General features: G+C 41.5%; 1 protein-coding gene across 1 annotated transcript in view; it reads left to right on the top strand.

Annotated features, from left to right (window-relative positions):
• The window catches only part of nkain2 (sodium/potassium transporting ATPase interacting 2), a 71,045-nt gene that overhangs the window by 6,731 nt on the left and 49,182 nt on the right, over window positions 1-15,132 (top strand). The gene's annotated exons all lie outside the window — the stretch shown is intronic.

Here is a 15,132-nt window from a genome sequence, read left to right as displayed (position 1 = left end):
ATCTTTTGAAGTTGTGCAGTTGAAAGCAACTCACTGACACCAGATTATTAATAGCCTTTATGAGTTTTTGCTAGTTCATCGTATCTGCAGATGCCCGTAAGGTACAGACAGAGAAACAACAGGCCAATCAGCCTGTGCCAGGAAACTGTAGTCAAAATGCAGCGGTTCAGAAGTAACGTTCCTGCTGCAGGAATTCAATCTGCAAAGTCTGAACGGTGTTATTGACAGTAAACCTCACTGAGAGATGCTCTGTTTATTTCAGGGCAAATGTGGTGCTGTGATATCATCGATCAGACAAATGGATCAGCTCTGTTCAAGCGAACAGATATTTCTAATGACTCTGTCGGAACCTCTGCTTCCTCTCGTACACTAACGCGGATTGAAAGTAGGCTACTTCTTCCTTTCTTCGTTCTCCGCATCGATCTTCCTTCTTTTTGCTCCACTTCTTTGCTAATTGACTTTCTTTAAAACGTCTCATCCTCGAACGTCGAATGATTACACAGTTCTATGTTTAACACGGCAAATAATGCCCGTGCCCAAACGTGTGAGTAGAAAGGCAAAGCCCGACTTCGCACTCAGGCTGGTCGTCTGCAAAATTTTCTCTGTGATAGTTGACTTTCATGTTCCTCTACAAACTATATAAAACATGGATATGATTACACACTAACCACAAGCCCATTTCCAGATGTTCTTCTACTTTAACTGATGCTGTCAAAGATGAACATTTTCTTTTTACATCTGTAATGTCTGTAATGTTGTGATAAATAAGACTGTATGAGGGGAAAACCTTGCCCCCGGTCTACATATGACGTTTGGCTGTAATTGTGGCACCACATTTGCTGTGCTGACAACAGCACAGCCCCATTATTCTGCACAATTTGGAGACTTCAAATTCAGTCAATATATTCAGACCAACTTTTGCAGCGGAAAATGGTGCAGCGAGGTGTGTTTTCACGCTGGAATGTGTCCAAAGGGCCGAGCAGGAGGCTGTTAGAGCCTCCCAGCTTGATGTTACAGTAGAGTGCTGCTGCTGCTGATGATGACAAGGTCTTTCACAGCACATCTGGAGGTGACTCTCTCTTCACCAATTGATCTCTGATGGCGTGGATAGAGTAACGGATGTGTGTAGTTGTCGATAGGTATTTGAGCCCTACACTTAGCTTCTGGTTTCATATTTAAGTCAATGAGTCGCTGAGGCTTTTGAGACCCTCCTCCTGTCTTACCTACTGGAGCCTGAGCCCCATTAGCATCTGTGCTTCAATGTGTTTTTAAGAGATTTTCTTACGTTAGTCTTTTCTGATCTTTTATCTGTTTCCAAAAGACCACCTCACTTTCCTGTTTGTTTTTTCCTTTGCAAAGCTTTCTCTATAAACTGCAACTTTCTACACTAGATGTTTTTTATTTATTTATTGTAAAAACAGCGGGAGTTCTTCTCCTAGTTGAGATTGTAGCGTGTCGTGTAAAAAGCATTCGGTGGCTCACAGAGAGGGTTTAAAATCCATGACACTGTATCAGCTCACGCTGTCATCATAAAACAGTCTGCGAAACTGTGAAAGAGTGGAATCTGTTTTCTTTGAGTGGGGAAAGCTGACTCAATCTATATTCTTCCGCAGCTCAGTGGAGGCTTTAAATTGAACCCTTACACACTTGGATTATTTGTTCTACAGTCTCAGTGATTCTGACACGCATATGGAATCACATCCACTGTGTAGAACACTCCTGTGCCTATATAACTCAAACAATGTTAATTATCAGTAAAATACAAAGTGTGATTGCAATACTTCATTAGTTTAGACAGACAATGTTTTGTTGTTTTTTTGATGTATGACTTTGTCTTTCACTTCTTTGTTTTCTTCTCCTCGGTTTGCTATTGCGGATAGCTCCTAATGCTACACTACCCATGGGCCTCAGCCACCTACGCTATGGAGAGGGAGCCAGTTTGAGGCCTAAATCAGTAGCAAATTTATACACTTCATTATTAGTCATGAACAAAACATGGCGCCTTAGCTGCTGAAATCACCCACAAATTGACCCAGAATCCGACACTGGATTCAGTTAAGCTGCAGATTGTAAAAATAAGTATACGCCCTTTGTTTTTGTCATTAAAGACATTTGACATGTCTCAGTGGGAGAAGGCTATTTTTACTAATCAAGGCCGAATTCTCTGCAGCCGCTTCGCTTTCACGGTCTTGGTATTGTTCTTTGATTCGTTATTTCAACAGCAGGAAGTTTATCCTTTGCAGCAATGGCAGTTATTTCATCTCCGATGCAAGAAACAAAGAGGACATGTATCAAAAGATACATCGATGTATGGCAAAGTTCATAGAGGCTCACTACTCAAAGTGTGACAACATTCGTCCAAAGTTCTTTTCTTGAGCAAACACATTGGAGTCTTCCTGTAGTAGTGTGAGGAAAACCATACAATGAAAATGGCATAAAGACTGAGTGAGAGGAAAGAGAGGCGACGACATGCAACAAAGGGTCGCGCACTGGCTTTGGAGCGAGCGATACCTCCAGCCGCTTGTGTGTCTGCTGAGCTGCCAAGATGCGTATCGTACGGTGCTGGAAGCCGACCTTGTGCGTGACCACCGCTGATGGATGAGCTGATGGTGTTTGGCCGAATACTGCTGCCTCAATATTTACACGCAGGCAGACAGGCAGCTTGACACGGAGGGCGCGCAGGCAGACATACAGACAGACACTTGCTTTTCTCCCCGTTTTATTTTAATAGACATCAAACTGCGCTGGTGCTCGCTTGCTCCCCTCAAGGTGAAACGCTCCCCCATTGTTCTGTGAGAACGCACATCCTGTTGATGCAGTTGTTGCTATTGTTGTTTTGTTGCCGTGAATCCTGATATTCCGCCTGCGCAGTCGTTTTGATCTTATCACATCAAAGGAGTGCTTGAATTATAATGGCCAAAGCGACTGCGAAGCAATGCCTCGAGCTTCATTACACATAATTATGAGACGGAGATGTGGCTGGTGTCAGATGAACACTTCCTATGAGGAAGGAAAAAACAACCATATTTTCAGGGTGACACTGATATTCTGTTGAGCGTAATGGATTTTTTGGGGGAAAGCTGCTCAGCACAGAAAAGGTTATCGACACTAAATATTTAGCTGGAAAATGCAAGAAGAGAGATAAGGCTTTTTCGCTGAGAGCAGTGATTACATTTTATTTCTACTTACGGTCTAACCGTCCTCCCATCAGCAGTAAACTTGCCCATGATAAAACATCTTCTTATACGGTCTATAATTATAATACTATGTTTAATTACACGGCATCTTTTAAAAGCGACAGATAAAGCAGCAGACATGTAATGCAGACATAAAACTGGGAACATAAAAGACCCAACTCCAAACAAATGGGTCTTGAGCTGCTTCATAAAAGTGTCCACAGTGTCCAGAGATCTTAAGTCCAATGGGAGGGAGTTCAAAAGTTCAGGAGCCACAACCTCAAAGGCACAGTCTCCTCTCGTCTGGAGCCTGGAGCGAGGACCAACCAACAAGCCCTGATCAGAGGACCTCAGAGAGCTGCTGCCGACGGAGCAGCTATAGGCAGTCGACAGACCATGCAAGGCTCGAAATGTGACCACAAGAATCTTGAACTAGATTCTAAATTTAAGGGGTGTAAAGAAATCCAAATGGTGGTCACAGGAGACCTTTTGGAGGACTTTGGTCAAAAGTTTGGCATCAGCATTTTGGACCACTTATAGGCGATTTGGAGAAGTCTAAAGCTTCAAGACTTAAATTCTCTTTTCGCCTGCCTTAGCTAAGGCTAAGGCAGGCGAAAAGAGAATTTTAGATGTCAAGACATAACTTGGGCCCAGGCTTATTGAAGGTGGACTGACCTTTAATAAGGTGGGCAAGCCATTGTAGTGACAGCAGAAATCCTGCAGAACCAATATAGTGCATCGTTACGAGAAAAGGATGCACGTCTAAGACAGCTGAAAGATACTCGACAGCCATACTTTTGCAGGAGTCACATGGTTTCTGATGGTGTCCAAAAAGATTTTAGGATGATGTCGACTACAAGGTTCTAAGAAGGTATTTCTGAAGTCTGGTTTAGCCCTATGCTAACTTGTCACCACTGATGCTATACGCTCTAGATTTTATAGAGGGATTATGTCATCGAGCCCTGATTTCAGGCCAGTTTAACGGTTTGACTCCACAATTTAGTTCTGTATAGTTCACAGGTTTTCAGCAATTATTTTCTAACATGTATGATTTGTTTTGAAACAAATGTCAGCTGGACTTAAAAATCCATTAAAAGTAATGATGGGTGGATTTCCACAAACGCTTAGCTCGGCATCGGGTACGTTTAAAAGAGCGATTACTGTCATTTTATCCAGGAGGACGAATTGATCAGAGGAGCTGATCTAGCCTTAATAACAGCCAGTTTATCCAGGACTGATTCAGAGATTGTACTTGAGAATCCACATCGCTATTAGACATCAATAAGGAGCCATTATAAAAATGAGTTGAACAAATTGCTTCAGAGAGATGAATAAAATATCCAAATTAAAAGAAAAGTCAAATAGAACAAAATTGTGATCTAAAATAATAATAATATTCACTATTTCTTTTTTCTCTTTTGGTTTCTTATTCTTGTCGCTCTGTATCATCGTTGCTCTTTCTCTCTGCGTCTCTCCATTATTCCTCCCAGATTTGTTCTTTCTTTAACTCTCTTTTCGCTGCTCTGCACAGTATCCGTCTCTCTCGGGCCCATTGGAGTTGCTCAGGGAGCTGTGAAAACGAGGTATGTGTTTCTTTGCATCTGCGTCCTGAAGGGAGTGCCCGTGTGTTCACATGCGGAAGGTGGTGGAGCGTTAAGTCACGCTGTAGAAGCCCTTCGACTGGGACAAGCAGCTAAGGGAGGAAGGAGGGAGGGAAGAATGGACGGTTGGGTAGACATATTCATAAAGGATGGATGAATGTCTGTGCGCCGATCGATATTGGGATGGAGGGATTGAGATTTGGATGAATGGACGGAGAGAAGGCCGGGTGGGGTGATGAGTTGGGGAGGAGCAGACGATAACAAGAAAGGATGGATCGATGATGGATAGATACCCAAGACGTATGGATGAACAGATGACTAATGGAGGAACGGGTCGTTTAACACTGCAAAGTTATCAGTAATGACCGTAGATGGCAGACAGTGGAGGGAGCCAAATATGTTGGGTGTTGACTCTGTGACAGTGGAGTAAATAATGTGTACGTGCTGCAGTCTGACGAGAGACAGTGGTTTCAGGCCTAGATAAACCTTTCAGCTGAAGTTCAAAAGACCATTAAGCTACATAAGAGCAGGAGTCCAAAAGGCTAATTAGCAAGCTTACCTGCTAACCGATTCAAATAGTGTTTCACGTATCAGTGCCCTCTGAGGTTTGGGTTAAAAAGGAATAGTTCGGCCAAAAGAACTCACCTGCCCAGGCGCTCTGTGGTCCTTGAAAAAGTTTTCAATGATAGCCGTTAAGCAGAGCGGATCAAACAAAAATTGAAAGCACAAGGCCCGAATGAAAGATGCAACGCAACAATGCTTTGTTTAGCGATAGTTTAGTGAAAGTAGTTATTTTGGGGGATTTCCATTAGCTCACTAATGGATACCAGACACTTGGATAACACTACACAGGAATTTTCTCAAAGTTTTTTGACTGTTTTATAACCTTTGTTGCTGTTTTTCCCTCCTGCCTCCGTTAAAGTCTGTTGGCTTTACATTGTTTGGGTGCTTAATGCCATTTGATAGAAAACTATGCTGGAACAAAGAAGGATTAGGGAGTTGAGTACTAACGTCTTCTAAAGCGACACAAAAAAGCTGATCTGATCTGATCGGCAGGACATCGTTATGCGTCTGCGCCTTCCAAAATTGTATTATGTGACAACGCTTTTGTCGAGGTTTGATTAGGTTTAGTGAAAGACTGCATCACTAAGGTTAGAGGACCTTCATCTTAATGGCTACAATGATCAATACATGGTAAAGATTAGGTAACGGGTACAAAAATGTAAGACAGACCGTTGGTTTAATGTTTTGTTGGCAACATCATCTGACTTCCTCTTTTGCTTCCGTCAAAATTTCTACCGATACCAGAAGACACTGTCACCTAAAAGTGACATATGACCTTTTTGGGGCACTTCCTGAAATGATTAATGCTGTTGATCTTGGGATGAAAGTCTCCTTTTGGCTGTGCAAGCTATTATTACAGTGCTATCTTAGAGACCACACTGGCCTTTATATAAACATCGAACTGATGGAAGTCTTTCATTCGGTTACACACCCACACATTAAAGTTTGAGAGTAACTTATACTGAAGGGATAGTTTGTCTGACTCGCAAGTCCCCCTTTTGATATTGAGCCGTTCCATAGCTGACATGTGGCCAGAAAATGACAGCATTTGAGAAGAAGCCAAGGGTTATTGTAAGATAAATTTCTGGCCAATATGGAGCGTGACCTTTATTGATATTTCTACCAAAGATTTACTGTCACTTGGTCAGTACGGACTCTTCCTCGGGTTCAGAGGTTCGATCCACGAAGGGACTAAAGGTCTCATTTTTAACGCTGACTCCATCAATTCATGGCTGTTGAAACAAGAAGGAACTGCATCCAGTCTGAGTTTTCTGTTCTGGTAGCCAAGAAAAGGTTGAATCTGTTTGTGAAGCTAATCTTTCTGTTCTTGTACAAGTTACGTATGATTTCAAGTATGCTTTCAATGAGATCTGCATCCCCACATGTCTTTAACAATACCTCTGCCATGTAGTGCGGAGTACCGAGGTGATAGGAAGGCAGCTTTAGGCCATTATTATACCAAGAGACAGGATATCACTTCACATTCATAGAATGAATAAGCATTGCAATTTAACACAACACAATCATATCTCTCTCTTACCTTTTCGTCTTCTCTGTGTCTTCAAATGGCATTTGCTTATTTGTAAAATTCAACGTTACAAGTTCTTTGTCTTAAAGTGTTTATTGTCTAATAAGGATATATAAAATGATTGATACTAAAAGTGTTTTGTTATTTTTGGAATTTTTGGACTTCAGTGCAGCAACACAACAAATGGTTCAGCTTGCAAATGTGTGAGCTTTAGTGTATTTTCACATAATTCACTCATTCATCCAATCTCTGCCTACATTTTTGCATGATTCTAGCTTGTTTGATATCTTGGTCTCTCTGGACCAGAATGCTTAAAAGACGGTCGCTAAAGTCAGTGCATCTGGCCCAGAATATGCTCAGTTGGTACAACTGAACTAAATTATTAGGCCAAAAGACCCTCAAGTGGGACTAAAGAATAATTTATAAAATGCTGAGCCGGTTTGTTTCTAACACTTTTGGCCCGCAACATAAAATGGGCAGCGTGTTTGCAGCAATATCCACAGAAAGACACTTTTATGAGGGATGAGAATCCAATTTCACCTTGTGCACCCGCCACCCTGGACATCATCTTGTTCATTCTAAACCTGTTTCTCTTGACTCTGTCGTCTCTTCTGTCTACCAGACCTTCCCATGTGTATCATGCAACGCTAGATCATTAACAGTTAGCTACAGAGTACAATGACAAATTTGGAAATATGCTAAAATGTCTCAGATCAATTGCAGTCTCATATATTTAAGCTTTAAGAGAGGAGTAGCTTAGCATTAAGACTGGAAGTAGACATGTGAAAAACAAAGTTGTAGTTTTATGGGGAGTTAAGTGCTTTAACCATTTCTTGACTTCCTGGAATCTCCGCCGGTAGGCGTGTTTCTGAACTTGACAGAGCCAGGCTAGCTGATTCCCCCTGCTTCCAGTGTTTATGCTAAGCTAACCGTCTCCTGTAGCTTCTTGTTTAACGGACAAACATGAGAGTGGCATTGATCTTCTCCTCTAACTCTCGACAAGAAAGCAAATGAGTATGGTATTTATCAAAATGTCAAACTGTTCCTTTAAGATGACAGGAAGACAATGATATTGTTTAGTTTGATGTTACTTACCAAATTGATTAATCAACAAATTTGCACAAATATCTGTCTTTTATTAATCTAACACACCAAATATTCTGTACATGACTCAGTGCAAAGTCCTGCTTCCAGTTCCTATTGCTTCACCTGACTATCACTTTTATTTTCACAAGTGCATTTGTGTTTTCAAAGGTTTAAGTACATCATTGTACACTCCTGATACTTGTTAGCCTCTTCGTTTTTGGTAGCGTGGAGGAAAAAAATGAAGGTACAAAAGCGTGTTTTGACAGCAGCTTTCTTATCTGTGATGGGTCACATTTTTACTCCCGTCTGCCAAGGTCTTCTGTCGCTTCTCCAAGAGCTGCCATTATTTTGATCTATAAATATATTACTTGGGTTTTTGTTTTTGTTCTTTGACACACAAAAATAAACACACATCGAGATGCAATGCACAAATTCATATCCATAAGGTACAGATGCTGAGAGGCAGCCTTTCTGTTCTTCGCTCTAATGTTTTGAAATATGAATCCAGAGAATCCGCTTTCCCTCACTTGGTCCCTGAAGGCACCACTGAAGAAGAGTTTTGTTTCAGTTTGGAATCCCTTTAAGGACGATAGAAGATATTGGGTGATGTGTGAGAGCAGACAGAGCTCAACGTTACACTTTCATCTCTACCTGTAATCATTTTGCCTCCGCCACTCATCCCTCTCTCTTAGGCCCTCTTCTCCTCTTCCTCTCCTCCTCCTTCCTCTCAGTATGAATTGATTTGGTCTTATTACCTTACACACCTGCCCTCTGGTTTGGCTCCACTCTTATCTCTCCCTCACACACATAGACACACATCTACTGCCTTCTATTTTTTTCCTCTTGCCTCCCTCTGTCATACTCACGCATACACAAACACACGCACACACACACAGTAATCAGATCCGGCAATCTCTTGTATTTTTGAATACGGCAGCTAAAGTGAGATACGGATGGAGTCTCAGCTTTCAGCCCGGCTCCGTATCAGCATATCAGCCCAAGCGGTAGTCACGTCTCACCAAAATAGAAGCACAGTATGTATTTGAATAAAGGAGACATGGTGGTGGCAGCGGTGTTCAGAGTGTATGTGTGTGTGTGTGTGTGTGTGTGTGTGTGTGGAGGGGAGTCCATACATAGTCGTGTGTATAGAGCAATGCTGTGCCCCAGTAGCATGCCATTAACACTAACAGGGGTTGGGACTTTGATACCCACAGGGCCACCTGTATAAAAACTGGACACATTATGCAACACTTCAGGTAAAAAAAACAGCACAAAATACAATATATGAATATATTTCTATAGTGAAACTATAAGTCTGTGCAACTTGGTCCTTCTTACCTGTATATATCACAGTTTCAATAGAATGGGATTTAATTGCAGTACAAGACTCGATGATTCAATGAGTCCTCTCTCCCTCATCCAAAGAGCTTTGGCAGTAGTACAAGAACATCATGCAATGTCCAACTATGTCACATAAAGGACAGTCAAAGTGGCAAAGTGGAAGGTTTTTTTGTTTGTGCTTCCAAGGTTCTGAGAATAAAAAGCCTGTCATTTTCTGCACAGACAATATTTGGTGATTGGCAGTTGGCGAGTACTTCCAAGGCTTTGATGGGCATGAAACTCTCCTGGCTGAATCATCATAAACGATGAGCAACTGTGTTAGAAAATGGCTTGAGGGTTAAGACCCTGACCGTGACCTGACATCTCGCCACTGACGCTGTCTAGCAAAAGCATGCAATGCCCCCCCACAAAACTATATCAATAAAGGAAAAGAATATATCTGGAATATCACTTCTCCTAGTAATACGTATGTTTGGAGCTTTTCTTAAACTTTCCCTCATACTCACGGCCATGATTCATTTTGAGTTGACAGAAGAAGTTGCTTGCATTGCCACCGCTGGCAACAACTGTTGACCCGCATAGTCTGCAGATCATTTTACATCCAACTTTTTAAAGCCAAGTTCAAACTGTGTCTGTATTTATTGACCCACCAGTGATATTGCCTACAGTGCATTAGCAGCCTGCACTTAGACATTTGAAATCCTTTCTATGCAAACTTTTATATCATATCATACGGCGTCTCTGCCGGTGCGCAGTCGTTACTATACTGAGGCAGCGCAAATGGAAAACGTTCACTTAAAAAAACACAAAAACAGATAACCTGAACAAACTACAAAACAAATTAAAGCAAAATCTCTCCTCTGAATCCGACATAATCACTCACCGAGTCTGATGAAAGCGAGCCAATATCATTTGGCAATCTGTGGGCCTTTTGCAGAGCGGAGGACATGATTGATTGAAATAAAGAGAGACGATGCGTAATGCAGACAGTGTCAGCTGTCCAATCCCCAGAAAGGATTTTATGATTGATGGCAGGCAGTAGCATTTAGAAGTCTCACAACTCTGCACTGCACTCTCAGCACTCACAGTGATTACATCTGAGTGTGTGTGTGTGTGTGTCGTCAGTGTGTAAGACAGACCTGGGAACAAGAGGAATAGAGCATTGATGTTTTGTGTGTGATTCTGCATGTGTGGGGTTGATTACGGTGTCGAGCTTCGCCTGAGCTTGCATGAATTTGTGTGTGTGTGTGCAAAGGTGATGGTGCAGTCTGTCCATGCGTGATTGTTTCTGTGGAGCCCTGACTGCTAGTCGTGATAATGTTGGACTAAGGGGGGGGGGGGATATAGGGAGGCAGTGAAGGACAAGGGAGGATGTAGCAGAATGGGATAGATATAGGGAGGAGGATGTCAAGGGATTGAGGGATGCATGGGGAAGGATGAGACAAATAAATGGGCACCGGACAAGAAGTCCGGAGGAAGAAACGGAAAGGTGTGGAGGATGGATGGACGGTTAAATAAAGCTGCAGCAGATGGGGAGCAGAGAGACAAGGTGGTGTGAAGGTGAGGAAAGGATTGATAAGGATAGAGAGATGTAGGGAAAAAGTAGAGGGATGTATCGGTGTGGGAGAGAGAGAGAGTTGTGTTTGAGCAGTGATGTAGAAAGATGGGTCACAGAGGGGAGAGTGAAGGACACATAAAGGTGTGGCAAAAAAAAGGGAATAAACAGGGGAGGTGGAGAAAGGAAGGAAAGGAGACGGGGGAGAAGCTCTTAGCGATGTTTGGAGCAGTGCGATGAGAGTCCACAGAGGGAGGAGGTTGGAGTGCAGGAAAAGGGTCGACAAAGTTTGGCGATGAAGGTCCCTCTAACCTTACTGAAGAAGTCATTCTTGCCCTAACTAAGTTGTTTTGGTGTCTGTGTTTTGTGTAATAATAACTATATCTCCATGGCAACTGTGCAAACTCAATCCCCTGATAAAGGCCACGAGTTATGATTGAAGGCCTGCGGTGGGAACTTGTTTATTTTTCGTCAAGCTTTTCCAAAGTCAAAAAGGGAACTCTCAAGCTTAGTTTTTTTTTTTTTAAATCCTTCCAAAAATCAATGATAACACATTATCAAGTGTGTATTTACAGCATTAAGTGACAGAAAAACACCAAGTTAAGAGCTAAAGTGGTGGTCAATTCCATTCACAGCAAGCGTGTGAAGAAGTGCAGATGTTTAAACACTTAATCTAATGGCCCAATATCTACATATTGATTCCATAGTAAAGACACAGTAAATCTCTGTAGATCCTTTATGCACGGACCTGCCACACACACTTACTTAGTTTCCCTCAAGATCGAAGAAAGAAAAGCTGTCGTGTCAAAGTTCATTGTTTTAATCACTTTAGGTCTCTGCTCACTTACAAGCGATGCTCATTGTCTGAAGTTTCATCGAAAGTTTGTTCAAAAATGTCAAATTATTGGATTTGATTCAACTTTTTCACAACTTTTTTTTGTTAAGTCATGCTTGCATTGTTTTTGTGTGTCGTTTCCTTCAATAATGAGAAATTATTAATCAAACTTACTGTTTTTTTTTTTTTTTAGAAACACTCAAAAAGCATAACACCACATTATATAACGTAACATAATTGTTAATTAAATACTATTAACAGTGTATAATATGCTGGACTTTGAGCTAGCTTAAACATTTGTTAACCTTTAACTGGTTCCACACACACCGTTTTATGTTGTTGGAGCGCAGGAATCAATGCGTCTGCACATCGGGAGGAGAAACGTTTTACAATCAGCTGCTTCCTTTGTTATTTACTTTACTTATTAACACAGCGTCAGTGTGGCAAGGCTCCAGCTGCTTCCCCCAGCTTTTGGCTCCCAATTTTCAGGAAAAGAAATTACATCTTTGAAACTTTCCAAGCACAGAAGGAGAGCCCCACGCTGCACCTTCGAATTAAACATCGATACCAAATTAACTTTGCTACAGTTTGCTCTGCTGTGATTTGGGGACCATTTCAGCACTGCAGAGGTAATCTGACAAGAACCACATTGCACCCACTTAAAAAGACAAAATCATATCTGCATCACTGCGTCATACATTCCCGTCCCTGTAGGCATAAGGAGCTTGTGTGAGTGAATGTGTTTGTACATCGGCTGCAGTAGTTTAATTTTTTACAGGAAGGGAAATGCTAACCCAACAAACCGTCTGCTTGGAGGACTAATATTTCCTATGAGCTTATTATAACTCTCAGATCCATGTTCCATACTCATAACGTTTAGTCTTAATGACATTCTCATTTAATAAACGTCCCACGCTGTTGCTGAGTGGTAGTACGTATTAGTGAAACAACCTTCTTATGATTATTAAGAGAGAGAACTGAGCAGTTAGTGATCAGTGCGACGGCAAAGAGTAATCTTTAAGCAGTGGTAGAGTTGGAGTAGCAAGAGGGCTTCTGGGAAGACGGACACAGGCACAGATGCTAAACACACACACACACACACACACACAAACACTTGATGAATTGAAGTGGTCGATAAATTACATTACATAAGAGCATTTAGAGGACCGCACAAAGAGTATTGTAGCGACTCTGGCATCACACACACACACACACACACAGTAACTTCTTTGCTGAGTTTACGGTAAGATAGAACCAAAACAATTAATCATTTGATTGATTAGTCAGATGACAGAAAAGTAATCGTCAAGAACATTGATAAATGTTAATTTGTTTAAATAATTCATGAAGAACATTTGCAGTTTCCAATGGTCCGAATTCAAGGATTTGCTACTTTTCCCCATTTTATATAATTTTGAAGGATTTATTAAATGGAATATCTGAATTTAGACTGTTAGTCAAACAAAACGAGCAAAAACAAACACAGTGATGGTTCACTCTTCTGGGACATTTAACTATTAATCAAACAATAAAGTAACACTGTTTCATGGGACATCATAACTCCACTACATGTCTGCAAAAGGTATGACTCACCCAAAACATTTCTCTTAGTCAGTCATTAAAATGTCCAATGCCACCAAAATGAAAAATAGTTTTGTCATCGTGTGAGCCGTCTTTCTTGTTTACACGGACTGCTTACTGTTCTATACAAGAATGACAGTTTTGTTTAACTGAATGCTTGTGAGGATCGAGATTTTTAGATTCTAGTTTACTGGGAAAAGTACTTTTAAGTAATACTGTACAATACTCTAGTACACAGACAAATTATATGCACATGTGTATGTATACAGTTAAATTTGCCAGAAAATGACATCCATGCCAAACAGCAACAACAAAACCCTGCAACAAAGAACAAAACCTCTGATGCAGTAATAAAAAAAGTCGACCTCCTCACCTTCTGTAAATCCATGTTGTAGATATTCATGCGATGGCTCAAACAGTGAAAGAATTCCAGTAGTTGTGAAAACTATTTCTCTTAGAATCAACTCATCAGTTTTGATCAGCCACATGCAAGTGATTGTTGTGCAGACTGTAGACAACTGTACTGACTCTTTTTGCACACATGTGAGAAAACACATGCTATTTGCTTGAATGAAAGAGAAATTCAAATCTGTTATGAACAACAAACTAATTGCTCACAGACTTGAACTCATTATTTTTGGAAGAAATAATTGTCATTCAAGAATTGAGCCAAGGCGAAAGAGAAAAACTGTAACCAGCAGGTTGATCAATAATGAAAATAATCCCTAGTTAGAGCCAAAATGTATTTATCAAAGTACCTGTTATTTCATTAGTGCTCTGATTTCTTCTTGTTATGACTCAGCAAGCACCTGCAGACATATTTTGTCCTGCAATTTAATCAGTTTCTCTGAAGCGATGCCAGCAACAATGTGCAAAACAAATCGCAGGTAAATGAAAGGTTTATAGATATAACCCAGTTTTGAGACCAGGCCAAGTGTGCCATGAAAGCAGACACCAGGCTGGATCAGCTTGGCCCCCGAACCGAAAAACATGTTTGGCCTTATTGGAAAAAAACGCTATCTGTTTGTAGTAGCAGCTCGCCCGCTGATGGAGGCTTCCAGATTTACAGCACCATAAATGGCTTAAGTGCAATCTGCTTGTGGGCGTTTTTTGTACAGTAATAAACACACAGACGAGCTTCCGTGTCCACATGCACCGGGAGCAAGTGCCGGCTGGATGTGCTCCACTGGCAGCGGACGGGCGATCAGCAGCGTGGCCTCGGCGATGGCACCCAGAGTAATATTATGGAAATACAGCCACATTTTCTGCCTCATAATGGTGAGCGGGCGGGAGGACATAAAGCACCCGGCGCCCATTGATGCTATGAGCACTGTGAGGACAATGAAGCTCATTTAAATAAGGTGACAAAGTTGGCCGGCAGTTCATTGTCAGCTGGGACACCACAGGTTCCTTTCATGCCTCCCATTCAGCCCGGGACACAAAGTTAATTTAGTCTTGGCCGGCGACCCAAACACAATAAACCACACTGATGCTATTGTCTCCTGACTTACTGAAGGAGCCGAAACATTTTGGGGAGCAGCTTTAAAAAAAGACAGTCTCCCAGGCTGTTTTCATGCTGCAGTCAGTTCCCAGATACAATAAGCTAACATGCAAAATACCCCCTTGATATTGATATTCATCCTCTTTACTGACAATTATGCAACACACACTCACATGTATTCCTCTCTTGTGCATGTGTTAATAGACCTACATGTACACGCCACAACCAACAATGATGTTGTTGATTTCATTTGGCTCCCATGAGGTTATTCAGAGAGAGGGAGAGGCCAATATCTACTTACCATCCCGTGTGTGTGTGTGTGTGTGTGTGTGTGTGTGTGTGTGTGTGTGTGTGTGTGTGTGTG

This window comes from Anarrhichthys ocellatus, unplaced genomic scaffold (assembly GCF_004355925.1).
Source record: "Anarrhichthys ocellatus isolate YVR2014 unplaced genomic scaffold, GSC_Weel_1.0 scaffold34, whole genome shotgun sequence".
NCBI classification, from domain to species: domain Eukaryota; kingdom Metazoa; phylum Chordata; class Actinopteri; order Perciformes; family Anarhichadidae; genus Anarrhichthys; species Anarrhichthys ocellatus.
Note: the sequence above shows the minus strand (reverse complement) of the source record. Positions and strands in the feature narration are given on the sequence as shown.